General features: G+C 37.4%; 1 protein-coding gene and 1 pseudogene across 3 annotated transcripts in view; one reads left to right on the top strand and one right to left on the bottom strand.

Moving 5' to 3' along the window:
• Positions 1-23,535, bottom strand: part of AP1G1 (adaptor related protein complex 1 subunit gamma 1) — a 134,173-nt gene that overhangs the window by 97,795 nt on the left and 12,843 nt on the right. For 2 of the 3 annotated variants that reach the window (XM_037815483.1, XM_037815485.1), the window contains exon 1: positions 22,988-23,309. The exons of the other annotated variant lie outside the window; for it this stretch is intronic. The gene's annotated coding sequence lies outside the window, so the exon portion shown is untranslated. Of the gene's footprint in view, positions 1-22,987; positions 23,310-23,535 lie in introns of those variants that run through there. 3 annotated transcript variants of the gene reach the window in all.
• On the top strand, positions 8,589-9,367 carry LOC119518567 (annotated as a pseudogene).

The following is a 23,535-nucleotide window of genomic DNA, read 5'->3' as shown; positions in this document are numbered from 1 at the left end:
AATAATTAACGAAAATTTCCCATCTCTTATAAAAGACATAAAATTACAGATCCAAGAAGCGCAGCGTACTCCAAACAGAAGAGATATGAATAGGCCTACACCAAGACACTTAATAATCAGATTATCAAATGTCAAAGACAAAGAGAGAATCCTGAAAGCAGCAAAAGAAAAGCAATCCATTACATACAAAGGAAGCTTAATAAGACTATGTGCGGATCTCTCAGCAGAAACCATGGAGGCAAGAAGGAAGTGGTGTGATATATTTAAGATACTGAAAGAGAAAAACCGCCAACCAAGAATCCTGTATCCAGCAAAGCTGTCCTTCAAATATGAGGGAGAGCTCAAAATATTTTCTGACAAACAGACAATGAGAGACTTTGTGAACAAGACAACTGCCCTACAGGAAATACTAAAGGGAGAACTACAGGGTGATAGAAGACAGGAGTGTGTGGTTTGGAACACAATTTTGGGAGATGGTAGCACAACAATGGAAGTGCACTGAACAAAGGTAACTATGAATATGGTTGAGAGAGAAAGATGGGGAGCATGTGAGACACCACAAGAAAGGAGGAAAGATAATGACTGGGACTGTGTAACTTGGTGAAATCTAGAGTATTCAACAATTGTGATAAAATGTACAAATACGTTCTTTTATGAGGGAGAAGAAGCAAATGTTAACCTTGCAAGGTGTTAAAAATGGGGAGGCATTGGGGGAGGGATGCAATCAGCATAAACTAGAGACTGTAACTAATAGAATCATTGTATTATGCTTCCTTTAATGTAATAAAGGTGATATACCAAGGTGAATGCAGATAAGAGGGGGGGATAGGGGAGGCATGTCAGACGCTTGACATTGGTGGTATTGTCTGATTCTTTATTCTACTTTGATTTAAGGTTATTTTTCCTTTTGCTGCTTCCTAGCTGTCATTTTTTTGGTTTCCTCTTTCTTTTGCCTCTCTACCTTCTTTGACTCTTCTCCTGCCTTGTGGAAGAAATGTAGATGCTCTTGCTTAGTATGAGCAGAATGTTCAATTAGGATGAACTTAAATGTTTGGAAATGAACAGGGGTGTTGGTAGCAAGATGTGAGAACAACTAACAGCGCCGAATGGTGTGTGAATGAGGTGGAAAGGGGAAGCTCAGAGTCATATATGTCACCAGAAGGAAAGTTGGAGGTCAAAAGATGGAAATGTATAAAACTGAATCCTATGGTGGGTAATGTCCATGATCAACTGTACAAATACTAGAAATCACTTCATGAACCAGAACACATGTATGACAATACAATTAGAAGTTAATAATAGAGGGGCATATAGGGAAGAACTATATACGTATTACAAACTATATACTACAGTTAGTAGTATTTCAACATTTTTTCATAAACAGTAACAAACGTACTATATCAATACTAGGAGTCAACAATTGAGGAGGGTTGGTTAGGGATAGGGGAGGTTTAGAGTTTCTGTTTCTTTTTTTCTTTTTTCATCTTTCACTTTATTTCTTGTCTGGAGTAATGAAAAGTTTCTAAAAATTGAACAAAAATTAAGTGTGATGGTATGAGGGTGCCCAGGGGCAAGTGATTGTACACTTTGGATCTTTGGATAATTGTATGGTATCTGAACAATCTCAATAAAAATGGGAAAAAAAAAATACTATAACCAGAGTGTGACTCTAACTAAGAAAGCTCAAACCAAATTGATCTCTGCTTCAATCAGACTTTTACTTTCTATTATACCATATAGAATATCAGCTCTCATTAAACTGGCCTAATTTTTTTTTTCACTGTCTTTGTGTTCTTGTGGTTTCTTTTCTTTTTTTGGGGGGTGGAAGTGGGGAGAGGGAGAGGGTGGCAAATCTACTTCTCCTATATGAATAAAGAATGTGCTCATAGGAGGGAATTGGTCTACAAGTGAAGAAAAGGGGAGACCAGTGTTAGTGCATCACTGAATACAAGATATTAAATCTGGGGATTAAGTAGTTGTCACTGGAGAAGCAAACACCATTATGAGACAATGATAGCTCTTTAAACAGGTGTCACTAAGTCCTAGATTGATGAAACACTCAAGACCATCCAACTTTGTATGCTCTGGTTTGGGGCTCAGAATGCAGCTTTCTGATTATTCTCAAGTACCTTGCTTCCCTCCCAGGTACCTCCATACAAAGAATGGAGTGCTCTGGAAAACAGACACAGATAATTCACTAGAAAAGCATATAACCCACTTATGAATTACAATTATTATTAATCTAACTTACACATAAGTGCATCTGATTAGCCTGAATCATCCCTAGATGAACTACTAAAATGGAATTTCTGGATCTTCAAGACTGAAGAACAGGCTGTGGAATGTGTGACCACATCAAGATACCACCTTACCCTGTGCATGAAGCCAGGTGGCAACCCTTCAAGAGGTCTCAATTTCAATTCTCCCTAAATTCCCTCAGTAATTACAAGAATCTTCTGTTATGTTTAATTATCCATAACTAATATTTACCAAAACAGAGATTTTAAAAAGATATACATAAATGCAAACATGCCACTCCACTTTGTCTAGTTTATGGATGGATGAGTAGAAAAATAGGGGAAGGAAACAAACAGACAAAGGTACCCAGTGTTCTTTTTTACTTCAATTGCTCTTTTTCACTCTAATTATTATTCTTGTTATTTTTGTGTGTGTGCTAATGAAGGTGCCAGGGATTGATTTGGGTGATGAATGTACCACTATGTAATGGTACTGTAAACAATCGAAAGTACGATTTGTTTTGTATGACTGCGTGGTATGTGAATATATCTCAATAAAATGAAGATTTAAAAAAAAAAAAAAAAGCAAACATGCCTACTGAACAACTGAATAGCATTAAGATGCATGAAAAGGAATAAAGGCCAAAAAAAAAAGTAAACAATCATAGGTAAATAAAATAAGGTCCAATTTGACGCTAATCATTTTCACTCTCCTAATACTCACCCCAATATTTTAAAAAATTCTCAGGTGTCCTCAATTATCAAGAGGCATTACAAAATTCTCAAAATTTAAATTTTTTAAAAACATGCACCAAAGAGTATAATGTTAAGGAAGATTATTGATGCAGGGTGTAAATACAGATACCGTAACTTCTATATATTTTCTGCAATCTTTCAAACAATGAACATGTACAAATTTGGTAATAAAATTTGTTTTGAACTCTAACAAAACTACAAAAACAGACAAAGCAAAATTGCAAACTTTCAAACAAATAAGATGTCATTCATTCCAAAAGGACAGTCATACTTAATTTAAGAGCATTTTTCTACAGGATAACAGCAGAAATATTAGAAAGTGATTCAACACTATGATAACAAATTTTCCCTAGCATAGTCTTCATGAATCGAAGTTCTGTTAATTCTGAATACAAAATTCCAAGAATGAGGACGGGGGAGTCTGTAGAAAATTAAATATAGTATTCATTTTTAACCCATGTTTCTGCCATAAACTAGCTAGAAATGAAGGTAAGGAGCCCCACTGACAACAGCCTCAAAAACTATACAATATCTAGGAATAAATTTTGCAAAAAAAGGTATAGGAATTATATGAAGAAAACTATGAAATCTTTATTGAAGGACCTAAAACAAGACCTGAACTCATCATAATAAGGAAAACTCACTATCAATGAAAAATGTCAGGTCTCCCAAAATTAGTACATGAACATATTACAATTCCAAGGAGAATCTCAATAGACTTTTTTGAGATTTTCCAAACTCAACAAAATTATTTTCAACCCACATAGATATAATAAGGTTTAAGAATAGTCAAGGAACTGAAAAAGTATAGTGAGAGGAACTTTTAACAGATAATAACTTTCTCTAAAACTATTACACTCAAAGAAAAACAATAGTACAAGAAGAAAAAAACAGAACATCCAGAAAGAGATCAAACATATACAAGAACATATGACAAGGTGGCATTTCAATTTGTTGTGGAATGGATGTTCTATTTAGTCCTGGCACAGTTGGCTCCCTATACGAAGAAAGACCATATAAGATAACCTTCCTCACACTATTATAAAAGTTTATTCCAGATGCATAAATATGCTAGTATTTAATTTTTTATCATATTGAAAAAGTTCCCTTCTATTCCTATCCTTTGAAGTGTTTTCATCAGGAAAGGATGTTGAATTTTGTCAAATGCCTTTTCTGCATCAATCGAGATGATCATGTGGTTCTTCTGCTTTGATTTATTGATGTGGTGTATTACATTAATTGATTTTCTTGTGTTGAACCAGCCTTGCATACCTGGAATAAATCCCACCTAGTCGTGGCATATAATTCTTTTAATGTGCTGCTGGATTCGATTTGCGAGTATTTTGTTGAGGATTTTTGCGTCTATATTCATTAAAGAAATTGGTCTATAATTTTCCTTTTTTGTAGTATCTTTGCCTGGTTTTGGTATTAGGGTGATGATGGCTTCATAGAAAGAGTTAGGTAGCTTTCCCTCTTCTTCAATTTTTTTGAAGAGATTGAGCAGGATTGGTACTAATTCGTTCTTGAATGCTTGGTAGAATTCACATGTGAAACCATCTGGTCCTGGGCTTTTCCTTTTTGGGAGCTTTTTGATGACTGACTCAGTCTCTTTACTTGTGATTGGTTTGTTGAGGTCATCTGTTTCTTCTTGAGTTAATGTTGGTTGTTTATGCTTTTCTAGGAAGTTGTCCATTTCATCTAAGCTGTCTAGTTTATTAGCATACAGTTGCTCATAGTATCTTCTCATTATCTCCTTAATTTCTGCAGGGTCGGTAGTTGTATTTCCTTTCCCATTTCTGATTGCATTTATTTCCATCTGCTCTCTCTTTTTTTTTGTTAGCCTAGCCAGTGGTCCATCGATTTTATTGATTTTCTCAAAGAACCAACTTCTGGTTTTGTTGATTCTCTCTATTGTTTTCCTGTTCTCAATTGCATTTATTTCTGCTCTAATCTTTGTTATTTCTTCCCTTCTGCTTGCTTTGGGGTTAGTTTGCTGTTCTTTCTCTAATTCCTCCAGGTGAGCAGTTAACTCTTCAATTTTTGCTCTCTCTTCTCTTTTAATATAGGCATTTAGGGCAATAAATTTCCCTCTCATCACTGCCTTTGCTGCATCCCGTAAGTTTTGATAAGTTGTGTTTTCATTGTTATTTGCCTCGAGGTATTTACTAATTTCTCTTGTAATTTCTTCCTTTACCCACTGGTTTTCTAAGAGGGTGTTGTTTAGCCTCCATATGTTTGTGAATTTTATGACCTTCTGCCTTTTATTTATTTCCAACTTCATTCCATTGTGGTCTGAGAAAGTGTTTTGTATAATATCAATATTTTTAAATTTGTTGAGACTTGCTTTGTGACCCAACATGTGGTCTATCCTAGAGAATGTTCCATGAGCACTTGAGAAAAAAGTGTATCCTGCTGTTGTTGGATGTAGTGTTCTATAAATGTCTGTCAAGTCTAGTTCATTTATTATACAATTCAACATCTCTGTTTCTTTAGTGATCCTCTGTCTAGATGTTCTATCCATTGATGAGAGTGGTGTATTGAAGTCTCCAACTATTATTGTAGAGGTATCTATTTCTCCTTTCAGTGATCGCAGTGTTTGCCTCATGAATTTTGGGGCATTCTGGCTTGGTGCATAAATATTTATGATTGTTATGTTTTCGTGATGAATTGACCCTTTTATTAATATATAGTGTCCTCCTTTGTCTCTTTTAATTGTTTTGCTTTTGAAGTCTAACTTGTCTGATATTAATATAGCTACTCCCGCTTTTTTCTGGTTGTTGTTTGCATGAAATATCTTTTTCCAACCTTTCACTTTCAGTCTATGTTTGTCCTTGTGTCTAAAGTGAGTTTCTTGTAGACAGCATATAGATGGGTCCTGTTTTTTAATCCATTCTGCCAGTCTGTGTCTTTTTATTGGGGAGTTTAATCCATTTACATTTAGTGTTATTACTGTAAGGGCAGTACTTTCTTCTACCATTTTGTTTTTTGGAATTTATATGTCATATCTTATTTTTTCCTCTCCTTTTACCTTTCCTGATAATCTTCATTTCTGCACTCTTCTCCAACTCTCTCTCTCCTGTCTTTTCCTATCAGCCTGTAGCACTCCCTTTAGTATTTCTTGTAGTGCCGGTCTCTTATTCACAAACTCTCTCAGTGTCTGTTTGTCTGAAAATGTTTTAATCTCTCCCTCATTTTTGAAGGAAAGTTTTGCTGGATATAGAATTCTTGGTTGGCAGTTGTTCTCTTTCAGTATCTTAAATATATCACGCCACTGTCTTCTTGCCTCCATGGTTTCTGCAGAGAAATCTGTACATAGTCTTACTGACCTTCCCTTGTATGTGATGGATTGCTTTTCTCTTGCTGCTTTCAGAATCCTCTCTTTGTCTTTGACATTGGACAATCTGACCAGTAAGTGTCTTGGAGTAGGTCTATTGGGATCTATTCTATTTGGGGTACGTTGTACTTCTTGAATCTCTAATTTTCTGTCTTTTATAAGAGTTGGGAAATTTTCAGTGAATATGTCTTCTATTACTCTTTCTGCCCCTTTTCCCCTCTCTTCTCCTTCTGGGATACCCATAACACGTATACTTGTGCGTTTCATGTTGTCACTCAGCTCCCTAAGACCCTGCTCATATTTTTCCATTTTTTTCATCATCTGTTCTTTTGTGTGTATGAATTCGAATGACCTGTCTTCCAGTTCACTGATCCTTTCTTCTGCCTGTTCAAATCTACTGTTGTGTCCCTCCATTGTGTTTTTCATCTCCTCCATTGTGGCCTTCATTCCCATGAGTTCTGCCATTTGTTTTTTGAAGTTTATGAATTCTTCTTTATGGTCAGCCAGTGTCTTCTTTATATCCTTCAGCGCTTTTGCTATATCTTCCTTCATTTCATTAAATTTATTTAGCATTAATTGCCTCCACTCCTGTGTCTCAGCTGAGCTATTAGTTTGTTCCTTTGGCTGGTCCAGGTTTTCATGTTTCCTGGTATGGCTTGTTATCTTAAGTTGTCTAGGCATCTGATTCTCTTGGTTAGTTTATTTTGGAGCTTGTTTTCTGTCTTTTACCTAGTGGTTTTCTTGTTGGTTGGCTTTGTTCTCTGGCCTCTGTTATTCAGTTGAACTTATTCTAGACCTCTAACTTAGGTTCTATTTAGTTGATCAGAATTTTTCCCCTCTTGTTTTTTCTGTTTCTTGCTCTGCCTCTATGTAACCTTTCTGTGAGTGGGCCTCCTCAGATATGGTCGACCCTAGTCAGATTTTCCCAGTCTAGTGAGGCCCAGGTCTCACTGGGAGGGTATGGAGTTTTCCTGAGAATGAGACCCTCCTATGAGGCCTTTAGAATTGGTGCTTTTCCTCTCCTGTCCAGCAGGTGGCGCTGGCCAGCCCGCAGCTCCCCCACCAGTGTAAGGAGGTATGGAGCCTTTAGTTCTCCTGGTGACTCTGATCCTGTCAGGGGCGTGGCTGACTGAAGCTGGAATCTGAATTCCAGCCCCTGGGGTCTGAATTCCCGGAAGGAGGACTGCCAGTTGAGCTGGGCCTCCCTCCACTCTCCCAATCCACAGAACTCCAGTTGTCTTTCAGGGGCACTATTCCCTTCTCCTCTCTCCTCTTTGGGGCCTCTCCAGGTAGATTCCTTGGTCAGCCTGAGTTGCCAATTAAAGACGGGGCTGGGGGCCTTCAGTAGTGAATACGGAATTCAGAGACACTGTGGGTACTCTGTCTCCCTTCAAGCCCAGCCTAGTCCCTCAACCTGGGCTTTCCGATAGAAAATAACCACATACAGTAATTTTATATTTAAAAAAAAAAAAAAAAAAAAAATAGAAAAGAAATCAAGAAAAAGAAAAAAGGAAAAAAAAAAAAAAGAAAGAGTCTCTTTTAAAAGTCTTTCTCCAGCCTGGAAGTTTTGTCAGTGTCAGAATAGAGCATTTAAAGATATGCTTTGGGCTATTGTCTGATAATTACTCTCCAACAGCTTCAGTTCCACCCCTGCCTGGGGCTACTGAAATGCAAAAAAGATAAGGGATCAGTGAGAAGCCAGAAGGGACAAAATGTAGGGGGAAAAAAAAAATGGCTTTTTTGGAATCTGGGAATGGGTGCCCGCTTTTACGTGCCCCCACTTCTTGGAGCCCAGCCCTTCTTTAGCACCCCAGCTCCCAAAGTTAGTTAATTAATTTGTTAATTAATTCTGCAGTTGAGGCTGGGTTGAGCCTCCCTTCTTACCCTCAGCAGATTGCTGTTTTTTGTTTTTTTTTCCCCCCCTTTCAGGGAGCCAGCAGCAAGACACTCTGTGAGGTCTGGGTGGGGAGGGGCGCCAGACCCCTGGTCCTGGGAACTTACAATGTTCGCTGCGATCTCAGCTTTTCCTCCAATTCCAAACTTGTGTCCAATGTGTAACTGGTTACTGGAGACCGCGAAAACACTGTTTCATATAGTTCTTGGGTAATTGCCAGCTGCTCTAGGGGAGAGACGAAATTCTGCTCCTCACCACTCCACCATCTTGCCCCGTGTCAGTATTTAATTTTTTAAAACCACAATATTAAAAGAATATCTAGGTGAGGGGCTGTCATTGTTGGGGTTTTATTGAGCCAGGTGACTCTACGAGATTGGAGCCCAGTCACTGCGTTGTCTGCAGGTGTGATGGCGCTTCTCCGGAGCATGTGGGGCTTGTTGAGTTCCCTGGGAAAGTTGGGAGCGGAGCTCTGCTCCGGTTGTGGAAATCGACTGCACTTTTGTCTAAGTTATGCGTGTACACAGAGATGGTTTTCATCTACCTTGGATAGTTATCCAAAGAAACCTTTGACTTCATACATTCGCTTTTCTAAAGAACAGCTATCCATATTTAAAGCTCAGAACCCCGATGCAAAAAATTCAGATTTAATTAAGAAAATCGCCCAGCTATGGGGTGAACTTCTTGATGCAGAGAAAAAAATATATGAAGATGCTTACAGGACAGACTGGCAGGCATACAAAGAAGAGATAAACAGAATTCAAGATCGGCTAACTCCAAGTCAGATCGTATCTTTAGAAAAAGAAATCACGCAGAAACGTTTAAAAAAGAAAGCACGAATTAAAAAGACAGTTAACAATGCTTGGAAAACCGAAAAGACCTCGATCAGCTTATAACATTTTTATATCTGAAAGCTTCCAAGAATGTAAGGAAAATTCATCACAGGCAAAGCTGAAGACTGTAAATGAAAACTGGAAAAATCTGCCTGGTTCTCAAAAGCAAGTATATATTCAGCTTGCTAAAGATGATAAAATTCGTTATGATAATGAAATGAAATCATGGGAAGAGCAAATGACTGAAGTTGGCCGAAATGATCTTATACATCGCAAAGTGAAGTACCAAACAAAAGATGGCACTGAGACATCTTAAAATATAAGATTGAGTTATATCCATAATGGATAGGCTCAAGAAACCAATTAGGTCTCAGTACCTGAAACTTGTAAAATTGGATAAAGTTGGAAACATTTTGTATTTGATTCTTTTTTCTTTAGCCCAGGGACTTCTGCCAATTTAATATATCATGTATTATTATCTTGCCTTAGAAAATCCAAACAGATACAAGTTCAGGCTAAATTTATTTTGTGTTTAGGAACTACTGAGGATCAAGATAATGTATGCAAATGTAGCAGTGTATCATTTTACCTTCTGATAAAGGTAAATCAGACTGTGAACTTTTTCATGCTGGATGAAGACTATGGAAAGATTATTCTTGTTTCTGTATATTATGGAGGCAGGAGTTTGCTTTTCAAAATTCTCCCAAATTGTAGAAGCCAGTATTCTGTGATGCAATTGTGTATTTTTTAAAAAGCAGCCAGAACTGATGTAGGTAAAACTCCAATTCCTACATATAATTCAAAAAAGGGATTGAGAGATTTATAAACTTTTCCCTCATTGTCTTTTTCCTAAAGTAAAAACTAAAAGATTATGTACCAAATCTTTGCATTTTGTTTTATATTGCACAGAATTAAAAAATTCCTTCTTTGTTTAATTTTACGTTTCCAAATTATGTGTTTTAAGGTGAAACATTGGTTTTATAGTGTCTTTTGTAACTATGGAATTAATTTTTTTTTCTGAATTATTTTCTCATTGGTGGGTTAGTGTATTTATCCAAAAAGTAGAGACCTTATCTAAGTTTTAAAATGAGAGATTTAGAAACAACAGTCTCTAAATTTTATACGTGTTATTTCTAAACATTTTGCATAACATCTAAAGGCCTTATATGAGGAAAACAGCCAACTACAGACCATGTGCCAAATCTGGTCTGTGGGCCAAATCCAGCCTGCAGCCTGCTTTATATGGCCTCAACTGTGTTTATATTTTTAAATGGTTAAAAAAACAAGAATTTCATGACACATGAAAATTAATATTAAATTCACATTTCAGTGTTCATAAATAAAGTTCTATTGAAGCACAGCCATGCTCATTCTCTTAAAAAAAAAAAAAGGAATATCTAGGTGAATAGCTGTGTAATATTGATGTGGAAAAAACTTTTCTAAAACAGAGATTCAGAAGCAATATAGGAAAAGATGAACCTATATGACTACTTTAAAACTACTTAAAAATGGCTGTGACCAATATTTGCACACCAATGTTCACAGTAGCATTATTCACAACCGCCAAAATGTGGAAGCAATACAAGTGTCCATTAACCAATGAATGGATAAACAAAATGTGGTACAAACATACAATGAAATATTATTCAGCCATAAAAAATAGAGCTGGAAGGCAGGGCAAGATGGCAACATATGGAGGTGTGGAATTTAGTTAGTCCTCTGAAACAACTAGCATACAGCCAGGAACAACTAGTAAATAGTCTGGAACAACTGTTGGGGGATATCTGTGACCAAATACACAGCATACACCAGTCTGGAATGGGTGGAAAAGCTGAGATCTCAACATATGAACTGTAAGTAAAGCCCCCTAAACTGCAGAGCTAGCATACCTCCCCACCTCCTCCAGCACAGCAGGCTGAGTTGAAACACTTCCTTGTGGGAAAAAAACAGCAGTCTACTGTGAGGGAGGGAAGGTAACTCAACCAAGCTCCAGCTGTGGTTTTAGTTGAAGAATCTGGACTACTGAATACAAGCCATGAGCACAGACAAAACCGGAGCAAGCAGGAAAGGAACCCAGTGGTTTCTCCCGGCACAGAGGCAGGGCTGACAGAAAAGAATTACAAAAATAAATAAAAACGGGATTTTGGAGTTGACTGAGCTCAGAATACCGAAAAAGACCCGTGTGCCAAGAAAAGGAGCACAAAGACCCGGGCACCAACTCTGTTTCTTGCATGGTAACTGGGGGACTGGGGGACTGGCTCTGAAAAGGGGATTTCTTTCTTTTTTCTTTTTTTCCACTCATTCTAAGTTGCTCATTAGAGAAAGCCTCAGGCATTTTCAATTGTCAGTGCTGACTCAGGCAAGGATGGAGTTAAAATAGAGAGACAAAGGAAGAATTCAAATTTAGGAGATAAATCCCTGAATGGCTTACCTTCCCTAAGAAAAGGGGGAGGCAGGGACTACTCAAATGTCTGTCCTCCCTCAGAGAATTCAGACCCTAGGGCCTGGGGCGGGGGGTTGAGGGGAAACAGAAACAGCTTAAGCTTGGCTTCTGACACACTGAGCCCCTGGCAGGGACAGGGTATACTGAGAATTAAAGGCAACACACCTCTTTATGCCAGTGGGGAGCGGCAGGCTGACAAGCACCACCTGCTGGGCAGGATAGGAAAAGCACAGCATCTAGAGGCCTCACAGGAAAGTTTGACAACATTCCCGGTCTCATCCTCAGGGAAATTTGATACTGATAACACCCTCTTCCTGAGACCTGGACCCATCTGGTCTAGGAAAATCTGATTAGGGTAATCAAGGAAACCAGACGCCTAGACAACAAAAAAATTATGATTCACACTAGAAAAAACAAAGATATGGCCTAGGCAAAGGAAAAAACTTACACTTCAAATGAGATACGGGAGTGAAACAACTAATTAAAGATCTTCAAACAAATATGCTAAATCCATTCAAACATCAAATCATCGAGCTGAGAGAGGATGTGTCAAAAGAGATGAAGGACATAAAGAAGACACTGTGCGAACATAAGGAAGAACTTGAAAGTTTGAAAAAACAATTGGCAGAACTTAAGAGAATGAAAGGCACAATAGAAGACATGAAAAACACAATGGGGAAATACAACAGATTTGAAGAGGCAGAAAAAAGGATTCAGGAACTAGAGGACAGGACATCTGAAATCCAACAAAAAAGAACAGATAGGGAAAAGAATGGAAAAAATATGAGCAGGGTCTCAGGAAACTGAATGACAACATGAAGCATGTGAATATACATGTCATGGGTGTCCCAGAAGGAGAAGAGAAGGTAAAAGGGGTGGAAACAATAATGGAGGAAATAATCACTGAAAATTTCCCATCTGTTATGAAAGACATAAAACTGCAGATCCAAGAAGTGCAGCACACCCCCAAACAGAATAGATCCAAACAGACCTACTCCAAGACACTTAATAATCAGATTACCAAATGTCAAAGACAAAGAGAGAATTCTGAAAGCAGCAAGAGAAAAGTGATACATCACATACAAAGGAAGCTCAGTGAGACTATGTACAGATTTCTCAGTACAAACCATGGAGGCAAGAAGGCAATGGCATGATAAATTTAAGATACAGAAAGAAAAAACTGCCAACCAAGAATTCTGTATCTGGCAAAACTGTCCTTCAAAAATGAGGCAGAAGGTGAAACCACTGCCCTCCCCCCTACGTGGGCTCTGACACCCAGGGGAGTAAATCTCCCTGGCAGCATGACTCCCGGGGAGGAATCTACACCTGGCATCATGGGATGGAGAACATAGTCTTGACCAAAAGGGGGATGTGAAAGGAAATGAAATAAGCTTCAGTGGCAGAAAGATTCCAAAAGGACCCCAGAGGTCACTCTGGTGGGCACTCTTACGCACAATATAGAAAACCCTTTTTAGGTTCTAATGAATTGGAATAACTAGCAGTAAATACCTGAAACTATCAAACTACAACCAAGAACCCATGAATCTTGAAAACAACTGTATAAAAATGTAGCTTATGAGGGATGACAAGATGATTGGGAAACCTATATGGACCACACTCCCCTTTGTCCAGTGTATGGATGGATAAGTAGAAAATTGAGGGGGAAAAAAAACCAAAAACCCAGTGTTCTTTTTTACTTTTAATTGTTCTTTTTCACTTTAATTTTTATTCTTATTATTTTTGTGTGTGGTAATGAAAATGTTCAAAAATTAATTTTGGTGATGAATGCACAAGTATATAATGGTACTGTGAACAGGTGAATGTACACTTTGTATGACTGCATGGTATGTGAATATACCTCAATAAAAATTAATAAAAAATAAAAAAAAATTTTAATGAGGCAGAGTTTAAAGTATTTTCAGACAAACAGACACTGAGAGAGTTTGTGAACAAGAACCTGCTCTACAAGAAAGAGTAAAGGGAGCACTACAGGTTAATCGGGAAAGACAGGAGAGAGAGGTTTGGAGAAGAGAGTAGAAATGAAGACTATCAGTGAGAGTAAAAAGAGAGCGGGAAAATAAAATAAAATGAGGTATGATGCAAAAATCCCAAAAGTCAAAATGGTAGACAGTAGACATTATGTTGAGTGAAAATAGACAGAAACAAAACATGGGTACTCTATGGACTCACTAGCATGAATTAACAGTTATGAGCAAAATCTGAGAGTTAAAGTTTAGAACACAGAGTTATCAGGAGACAGAAAGAGGTTAGAAATTGGATATTTGACTCATCCATCCATACACTGGACAAAGGGGAGTATGGTCCATATAGGATTGATTGTAGAGATGCAGAAATGGATAGCATAATACTGTGGGATGTTAGCACAATATCATAAGTACTCTGAATAAGGATAAATGTGAATACAGTTCAAAGTTGAAGGCTAGAAGCATGGACACCAGAAGGAAAGACAGAAAATAAAGACTGGAATTGTATAACTTAGTGAAACCTAGAGTGGTCAATGATGGTGATTAAATGTACAAGTATAAAAATGTTTTTAAAGAGGGAGAACAAATGAATGTCAACATTGCAAGGTGTTGAAAATTGGATGGTACAAGGGGAAAAAATACGATCAATGCAAACTAGAGTCTATAGTTAATGGTAACATTGTAAGATGTTTCCATTAATTGTAACAAAGGCAATATACCAAAGCCAAATGTCTATAAGAGGGGGTTATCAATGGGATTCTTGGTGGTGGTGGTGGTGTCTGACCTTTTCATTGTGTTTCACTTTATTTTTATTTTTCTTCTATCTTTTATATTTTTATTCATTTTTTTTCTCCTTTTCCTCTTTCTTTGGGGAAGAAATAGAAATGTCCTCATATATGTTGTGGAGGTGAATGCATAACTACATGAGTATACCCAGAATCATTGACTGTTTATTTAGAATGGTTTATATGGGGTGTCAATGAAACTATTAAAAAAAATAGTCACAGGGATAAAGGTGCTGGAGAAAACATGCAAAGAGGGATATACCTATTCACTGTTGGTAGGGAAGTAGAATGGTGCAGCCCATTTAGAGGGCAGTGTGGTGGTTCCACAGGAAGCTAACTATGGAGTTGCCATATGGTCCTACAACCCCGTTATTAGGTATATACCTAGAAGAAATGAGAGCAGGATCATGAATGGACATGGCACACTGGTGTTTGTGGTAGCAGTATTCACAATTCATAACAGATGGAGGTGACCTAAGGGTACACTGACTGATACACAGAAAGTGAACTGTGATGTATACATTCAATGGAATACTGAGCAGCCACAAAAGAAATGAAGTTGTGACGTATGTAACTAGGTGAATAGACCTTGAGGACAATATGTTGAGTGAAATAAGCCAGAATCGAAAAGATAAACATAGTAACGCCTCACTAACATGGACTAACAATAATGTGCAAACTCTCAGAATTGAATCTGAGAGCACAGGTTATCAGGGTAAGGCTTTTGGTAAAGGTTCCGAGATTGTAAGCTCTTATAGCAGTCATATTATTCATGAGTTGTAATGGTGATTTCTAAATTCTGAGATGATGAGCTGTTTGTGTATAACCTGGTCAGTCCCTGGAACTTCAGGTATCTGTGTGACACCTGAGACTCAGATACAGAGTTCAGCACGTATGAATGTCAGCATTACCCCATAAAGCAAATGTCAAAGATGCTGAAAAAAATATCAGAATTTAATGAGAGATATAAATAAAATAGACTAAGGTAAACCAACCAGACTCAAGAGAAAAGGATGATACTATGTTTTAAAACCTCAACTACTGTGTGAGACCAAAGGAATTGAGTTTATTTGGTAGAAAATCTCTATTTTCTGTAGCATGCTATATAATTTAACTTGTATGGTCAGTTTATTCAAACACCATAATTACAGGAACATTGAATAGGGGGTGAGATCTGGTAGGTTTGCACAGATTAGCATGAAACCCTGATACATCCCAGAGTAATTTGAGCAGAGAACAAAAATGTATTTGCAAAGCCCCCTTGGGGGACTGGGGGAAAACTGGAAAGATTAAACTTCCCAACCTGGGGAATTCCTGATATTCTCACAAGCACTGGGGACTACCATTGTAGTAGGCCAAGCCCTCAATCTTAGGGCTTGCCCTTACGAAGCTTGTTACTGCAAATGAGAGGCTAAGACTACTTCAGCTGTGCCTAAGAGTCACCCCTAGAGAATCTGTTTCATTGCTCAGACGTGGCCTCTCTCTCTGAGCCCACACTGCAGGTAAACTCACTGCCCTCCCCCTCTACATGGGACATGACTCCCAGGGGTGTAAATCTCCCTGGCAACATCGGACATGACTCCCAGATATGAGCCTGGACCTGGTATCGTGGAATGGAGAAAGCCTTTTTGACCAAAATGGGGAAGAGAAATTAAACAAAATAAAGTTTCAGTGACTGAGAGATTTCAAATGGTGTTGAGAGGTTATTCTGGAGGTTATTCTTATGAATTTTAAAGATATCCCTTTTTAGTTATTTGTGTATTAGAATAGCTAGAAGAAATACCTGAAACTGTTGAACTGCAATCCTGGTTCCTTGATTCTTGAAGACAATTGTATAACTATACAGCTTATACACTGTGACTGTGTAATTGTGAAACACTGTGGCTCATATACCCTTTATCCAGTATATGGACAGATGAGTAGAAAAAAGGGGGACAAAAAGTAAACAAATAATGGGGGGGGGTAGATGTTTTGGGTGTTCTTTTGTGCTTTTTATTTTTATTCCTATTTTCATTTTTATTCCTTGGAGTAATGAAAATGTTCAAAAAATTGACTGTGTGATGAATGCACAACTATGTGATGATAATATGAACTGACTGTACACTTTGCGTGACTGTATGATATGTGAATATATCTCAATAAAATCACATTTTTTTAAAAATGGAATGAAGTCCTGATACATACAATAACATGGATGAACCCTGAAGACATCATATTGAGAGAAATAAGCCAAACACAAAAGGACAAATATTGTGTGATCTCAGTGTTTTGAAGCAATTAGAATAAGCTAGAATACAGGTTACAAAGGACAGGGCGGAGATAGGGAATAGGAAGTTAACGCTTAAAATGTACAGGGTTCCCATTTGGAATGATGGAAATGTTTTGGTAATGGATGATGGTGATGGTAGCACAATACTGAATGCAATTAACAGCACTGAAATACACCTGAATATGATTAAAACAGCAAAGGTTAGACTCTATATATGGTAACAAAATAAAAAATTTAAAGGAAATCCATGGAACTGAACCATAAATTAAACCATGAGCTTTTGTTAAAAGTACAAATGCAAAAATGTGCTATCATAAGTTGTAACAAACGCTCCACACGAAAGCAAGTCACTGATAGTGGGGTGGTATAAGGGAATCCTATATATTATTCATGATTGTTCTGTAAACCCATAATAAAAATAAATAAATAATAAAATGGCTGTGACATAAAAGGTATATATAAAGCTAAAGACAAGAAAAGTACATGTGCCATAGGACAAAGAAATTATTGCATAAAGTGATCCTACAAGATAAAAAAAAAAAAAAAGGAAAAGAAAAATGGACTAAGGATATAAGAAAAATGGACTAAGGACATGAACAGACAATTCTCAATAAAGGAAACTCAAATGGCCAAACTCAAATGGCTATTTCAAGAGGCTAGTCCCAATAATTGTCAGGGAAATTAATGTTAAGACAAAATTGAGACCACTTACGCCCTAGTAGACCGGTAAAAATCAAATTAACAGTTTTACATCTAGTGATGTGATGATAAACAAACCATTGGTAGTGGGACTGGAAATCATTACAAACATTTTAGAAAGCAATCTGGCAATAACCTACTGATATTTAAGACATACTTCTCTGTTAATCCAAAATCCCATCTTGAAGACACTAGCCTTGAAGAAATAAAAACATCAGAAAATAAGAATACAGGTACAAGGATGATAATTGTGACACTGTTAGTGGCAAAATCTACAAACAACCTTATGGGCAACAGGAAAATACCTGAATATATTATGGTACACCCATACTATGAGAAATAAGAGGGTTGTTTAAAAGAACAAGATAGAAATACATTTACTGAAAATACAATTTAAGAAATGTTTGTTACAAAGTAATATAAATAGTATGAGCTCCATCTGTAAAAAAAAAGAATCCCTATATATGCAGATTTATGTTAGTATATACATGACTAAACATGGATAAAAACATGGAAGGATATCCATAAACTGGTAAAATGGTTGGGGAGGAATAATGGAAGGGTTTGGGAAAATTAATAGCTTTTAAAAAGCATATCCTTAGATTTTTTTCACTTATTAAAATGGACACCTATTATTTCGTAAATGAAATACAGATTTAAAATTACAGCACTATACAAACAGACTATTCAAAACCAAGGGGAGAAGCAGTAACAAATCAGTGAACTATCAACCTATTTCTGATGTTGGGGAAAAAAGACTGAAGTGACATTCCCTACTTATACCTGGTTTCCACAATATAAAGATTACATACTAGGAATTAATAAAAAAAGAAAAAAAAGGAAAGAAAAGGACAGGAAAAGCAGATTTCTTTGCTGCCTCTTAGAGCTTTTGCATAGGAGTCTGAGTAAACAACAAAGAGGAAAGGATAATGTCAATTTCGGAAGTAAAATATTAAATACTCCAATATTTTCAAAGACTAGGAGGTTTTGTACATGTTATCTAAACCTGAAAATAAATTTCACTGACATCTACACCACTAGCCACAAGTAAATGATCTGCAGTAGATTCCTATAACTCAGTTGGGACCCTGACTGCTTTAGACTCTAGCATTGACCAATTATGGCATGTCTGAGTACCAGAACACTTTTTTCATTTTTCATTCGTATCATTTACTCCTTCAAGTGACTACTAAGTGCCAGGCACTGTGCTTTGTACTAGGAATACCAAAATAAATTAGATAGTTCATATCCTTTGGAAGCTCAAGAAAAAAACAACAATCGGACAAGTACTTAAAAAGTGCTACACTACCCTTTGCCTGGGAGTACAGAAGGAAGAAAAGGTTCACTGGGTAGAAGAGAGAAAAGAAAAGCATTCCAGGTATAGGTGGAACATGAACAATAAGAATGAAAGAACACAGAGGATTCAAGGAACAACAAAAAGTTCAGTGTGTATAAATAAACACAATACAGCCAAACGGAGGTAAAATCACAGTGTAAGCTACTTCCTCATTCTACCTTCTTGAATAATCAACACTATCTATTAAGCTTTCATCATGGCAAGTTTCTAAAGAAAATACACAATCCTCACTGATAGAGACAAATTAAATACACATTTTAAAAAATCAAATATATTGTGCACTATCAGAAAAAGAGGCTCTTTCTTCTTACAATAAAGGTTTTTCAAAATTTTTTTATTAAAGATATTCAGAGTTTACAGAACAATCACGCATAAAATACAGGATTCCCATATACCACCCTATTATTGGCACCTTGCATTGGTGTGGTACATTCTTACGATAAGGTTTTTTCCCTTCAATAAACATGTCAAAAAATTAATATCTACAAAAATTCAATTAACACTACATTGTATGCCTAAATATTTTCATTTACTTTCCCAACCACCCATCACAAACCAGTATTTTCACCATACTTTTAAAAGTATAACGCTTTCAAAAATTTCAAAAAGTGGGAGGCAACCAAATCTTTGTGCAGACTTAAAAAAATAAAATAAAAAATTAACTTCCCTTCCTTTTCTTCAGCTTGAAACTGAACAATTTCCCAATAGTGACGCTCAGTAAATAGCTTCACAAAATTGAGCTGCAGAAACACAAAAGGAGCTCCTTTCATTTTGAGTTGTACAAGTGCCAAATCATTTAGAAAAGTTAGTTCTTCTAACCAAATATTCTATGATGGTCTTAATTTTAACTTGAAGGCTTGTGAGAACGGGGGTGAAAAAAAACTTATTTCATGTTCCAAAGTCTAAATTCATGTCTTTCTTATATTTACTATTCAGAAAAATCCATAAAATTAACCTCAAAGCCTGAGAAGCTGAAAAGCCTGGGTTGGTCAGTACAAACAACAAGCTGAAGTTAGTAAAGCAACTGCATATCAGGTTGCACTGTAACTGCTGTACTCTAACAAAGAAAGAAGGGTAAAAACTATTTGCCTTTACAATGTCTTTAATCATTCACAAAGTACAAAGGTCACATATTTTCCCCAACTTTAAAAAACTAAGACTTTTTTTCTTCTAGGTTTATTTTATTTTCACTGACAACATTTATAATATAAATTTTATCTCTCTAATGTTCCAAGTAGGCTTAAAAAAAAAGCCAAACTTCCAAGTACTTAGTGAAAAAAGCATTTTTTTCCAATCATATTATCCTACATCTTGACCTTTTATGCTCAAGTCTCAGTTAATGCTAACTCAACAAGTTTGGCAAGTGTGGATTTTTGTTGTTGTTGTTGTTTTTTCTACTTCTTGACCCTTCAAATTTGACAGGAGATTGTTCTTCCAGCAACCAGAACTCATGCCAATTAAGTTTTTTGTGTAACTCCGTCATGGAAGAAAAAGATCTTACATATATCTTCAAGATAGAAATGACACCTATTTTCCCCTTTCTCTTCCCTGCCTTCATTGAAGTAAAATTTCCTACCAAAAAAAAAGCAGCTGGAAAAATCTTAATACAGGCATTTTGACAAAGATACGATTTTTAAAACCTATAAGCCAGAAATAAGAGGTTATATAAATTCATATAAATCCATGTTCTCAATTTTAAAATTGCTTGTTACTTAAATATCATCCTTCATTAAAGAAACTGAATAAAAGCAACTAAGAAATGAAAAAAATAAAATCAAGAACTAAACTCAATCCATAAAGCAAAGAAAGATTAAATTACAAGCAACTAAAACAGCCAAACAAGTTTTGGCAGTTTGAAGACATAATCATTTTAGATTTTTTGGAAACTAAATGCAAAGGAGAGTTTTAGAGCTTTGATATCAATTAAGTCCTGCTGTACACACAAATTTTTAAATCTTCATAAAATGTAAATAAGGGGATTAAGCATTGTGAAAATCTGTTTTGGTATGCAGTTTCCCAATTCAATTTTTTTTTTAATAAAAATAATCTTGGTTGTTTTGGAAAATACTGGTTCAACCTTTTAATTCTGTATAAGTTAAAGAGTTTGTAAATCATAAGAAACTTTTTTTGGCATACCATTAATTTAAGATTCCTTTTTAAAATAAAGTAAAGACTGGGATAAAGTATCACCAAAGCATTGCTGGCAAATTTCTATACTTTACAGTTTCACTCTACAGTTCACTAGCAAACGCAGAACTGTCAGTGAAAGACCAAAGAACAGGCAACCGCTCCCAAAAGAAAATAATTAAGGTTTCCTAAACACTAATGTTAATTTCAAATGTAATCCCAGCAACCTGAGACAAAGGAGACATTCAAGCATACGCTGATCAATCTGTAAGGCACTAAACAGCACTTTGCTTATTATTTGGAGGCAAAAAAAGGACACCTTCTCCAAATGAATGCAAACCACCTAAAAATGAATGACATTTAAATATCGGTAGATTATACCATGAAATGAAATGAATAACATCGATCTGCTGGCTCTTCGAATACTATGTTGTAAAAATGTAACTAGAAATGGAACATTTCAGTAGTATCTACAAGGGGATACTAAGTGAATGAATGAGCATTCCATAAGTGTTCAGTGTCTGACAGCTCCTTTAAACCAAAAAGAGAAAATTGCATAGCTTCCAAGTAAATATCCTCACAAAACTCACTAATATCTAATAGTAAATAATATATTTTTGAAAATTCTCCTTAAAACAAGTTAACAAGAACATTGAGCATTTACAATGAAAACACTGTCTTTACTGAAACATTGTATGACCTGTATGGGAATTTATCTATAGTCTCATTTCAATAACTTGGTAAGAAAAATGCACTTATATATGTATTAGAAGAATTAAAATTTTTTGATTCAGTTCAAGTTAGAAATTTAAATTTCAGCAGTTACTGGACTGCTGTGATCTCAAATAAATTATTCTCTTTTGCAGATGTAAAAACCCAGGCTGAGATGTGCATTAGTAGTGATTCAATACACTTACTTAACTTGAAATGTTGGAAATCATCAGCGAATTACTGCGAAATGCTTTTTATCCAAACATACTATATTACAAGCATATTTTAGTAGTAGCATAAAAGTAATTAAATTATGGTATCTGGAGGTCCATATTTTTCAAAACAAAATGAAGATGTATATAGTTTCACAAGTATTATGGAAAACAGAAGCGAATATTTACAATCCAATTATCCCCAGAAAACCCAATTCATGAAGTATTTTCAAAGTAATTAAATTCTGTAACATAAGGGGGAGTGTGTGTGGGGCGGGGGGAGGAATCACTGAACCATTCCAGTCAGCCAGCAAAGGTCATTGCTATACAAAACACCTGAAAATTAACAACACTAAAAAAATCTTCTTTCTCTCCTCTCTAGTGTTACTAGCCCCTTTATTAGCCAAAAAAGTTACCCTGCTTGCTACCTAAATCAGATTAATATTCTTAAAAAGGATACACAACACCACGAAAAATATACAAGTGTCAATAAGAGCCAAAAAGCTAAGTACTAAGCACCAGAAGGTAATCCACAAATGAGAAAACATTTGACAGCCCTCTCCCAGCCACCCACAAAAAGCCATTTAATCTGCTTTATAAGCATTTACTATCGAAGTACACTTTGAGCGGGTGGTTTGACGGATCTTCCACACACGAAACCCTAAAAGGGAAACATAACCAACAGTCTCAAATCTTTCAGGCAGTCAAGGAGGTCAGATCTGGAGAATTATCAGAAACTGACATCAGCAGGACAAGGAGTCTGAGAGGAGGGTAACCGGTATACTCGCAGGTGAGTTTGAAAAACAAAAACAAACAAACAAACAAACAAACCCGTTGGGAAAGAAGTTGGTTGGAAGGTTAGAATCAGGAGAGGCTGATGTCCGGTTCCGTGAGGACGGCATTGCAGAAACAGACAGCGCTTAAACGAGCATTTAGAAATGCTAGGAGAGTTTCCGTGAGAGAGACCCGGGTACAGGACACAAGAACGTTGATACGTGGCTCAGAGCACACACGCGCAAGTGGGCCCGCCCCGCTAACCCAACTCACTGAATGAGCCCTCAAAGGAGGATCGGAGCCTGAGAAAGTCAATGGGTTCAAGGAGGTCCGCACCCGCCCGGCAACGCCACAGCACGAAATGCGGCCGCGCGCGGAACCTCCAGGTCCTTCAAGAAGTCGGAGCAGCCCCTGGGGCGCCGTGCCCCTCCTGGCTCAGCCTCTGTCCTATCTTCACACCTCCCAGAGCCTGGGACCGGATCCCTGGGGTTGACAGGAAGCTTCCGGCCAAGCGCTCGCGGCAGCCGCGGGGCAAAAGAAGCAATATGCTCTGGGCGCCGCAAGTGACACTCACCGGCCCGAAACCTCGAATGAAACCAGCAGCTCCGGGGGCGGCGGCGGCAGTGGCAGCAGGAACCGAACATCCAAAATGGCGGCTCCCTCGGCCTCACCACCGCTACTGCAGGCGGAGGGATCCTTAGGAGGGAGGGAGTTTTTAACTAACTTCACACACTGTGGCAAAAACTCCGAGTCTTGTTCTCCTCTTTCTGTCAGTTCCACGTCCCCTGACTGCAACTTCCCGTGCCTCCCTTCTCCTTTTATTCAAGAATCCGACCCCGCCGAGGACTATTTGCCACGGAGGAAGCGACTGTTCCTGGTAGAGCGACGCAAAGCGTAGCAAGAGTCAGGGCTGTCACTGATGACGCGAGACGCTGCTGCCGAGTCACCTCTGTGAAGAGTCTGAGCGAGAAAGATCCGACGAAACCCGGAGCCGACGCATATTGGTTCCGCCTGTGGCGGTGGGGAGAACTGGGCTACCAGGAAGCGACGGGAGGCACCTGAAGGGGCGGGGCTAGCAAGGTAGAGGAGGAAGTGGGAGAGGCGAGGCTGGTTGGGCAGAGA

This window comes from Choloepus didactylus, chromosome 22 (genome assembly GCF_015220235.1).
Source record: "Choloepus didactylus isolate mChoDid1 chromosome 22, mChoDid1.pri, whole genome shotgun sequence".
Classification (NCBI taxonomy): domain Eukaryota; kingdom Metazoa; phylum Chordata; class Mammalia; order Pilosa; family Megalonychidae; genus Choloepus; species Choloepus didactylus.
This window is presented reverse-complemented; position numbering and strand designations above follow the sequence as displayed.